Genomic DNA, 1,112 nt, shown 5'->3' with positions numbered 1-1,112 from the left:
TTAAAACATATCAATTTTAGTTTTTTTTTTTTCCTATACGATTTTTTAAAATATTTTAAGGAATAGATATCACATTGAAAAAATCAGATAAAAATAATTTCCTGCGAAATGGAACAGTAGCGGTCATATCACTTTCATCAAGCCGTTGTTAAATGTGCTCTTGTATTAAAGGGAAAGAGAAAATCGTGTGTGTTTTTTTAACATATTGGGTGAAGATAAATGAAACAAATTACTCAAAACATAAAATCCTTTTTGCTAATGTTTGGGGAAAAAATTTTAGTTCTTTTTGACTTGGGAAACAAACCATTTACTAAGCAGAGGTGGAAACATTAGTAAAGAAGAGGTGGAGACGAATGCATAAAGGAGGGTAAGGAAGAAACAGCATGACACAAGATAAAGTTTGATAAAATTTTAGTCATTCGGTGAGTTATAAAAGGGTTTCCCGGGCAACCCCAAATTACGAAAAAAACTTAATGGGGGTCATTTTTTTCAACAGGAAATATAACCTCTGTATAACCACGCCAAGAAATGTATTTAATTCGTATAAAACCAAAAAAAAGGAATGTGTACCCACCACGAAAAAAATGTTTTTCGTAGTACTTTAAAACCCACAAAGAATTTTTTTCTCACACATTTTAAAACAGTATTAGCATATCCTTGATATTCCTTTTATGATAATTAAACAGCACCAGTGAATGAATGACGCATTTTAATTGGCTATTTCCCCCCCGTAAGATAATCTTCTGAGATTTATATTAAAAGTTTCACTGTGAAAAGAAATTTTCAAAAAATTCATTAGTAGTTATCTTACATAAAAAAATTTTTTGGTACTTTTTATCTACGGTCAAAGGATAAAAACGTGAGTTCATAATAAAGACAAATTTTTGTTATGGTAAATTCTCTATAGTCAGGTATCAAACAGGTTTATTGTTACTTGGAGTAAGCTCATTAAGTAAGCGTAACCATAAAAGCAATGGTATTAGTAGGTGTAAAGAAGAGAGTATGCAACAAACCTCTGTACCCACTAAACAAAAATATGAGATATATTTCTAGATATATTATTTTATCCTATTATTATTCAAATCATGATATGAACCAAGCTAAACCTATTT

This window comes from Penaeus monodon, chromosome 32 (assembly GCF_015228065.2).
Source record: "Penaeus monodon isolate SGIC_2016 chromosome 32, NSTDA_Pmon_1, whole genome shotgun sequence".
Classification (NCBI taxonomy): domain Eukaryota; kingdom Metazoa; phylum Arthropoda; class Malacostraca; order Decapoda; family Penaeidae; genus Penaeus; species Penaeus monodon.
The sequence above is the reverse complement of the archived record's forward strand: the minus strand, read 5'-3'. Positions refer to the sequence as shown.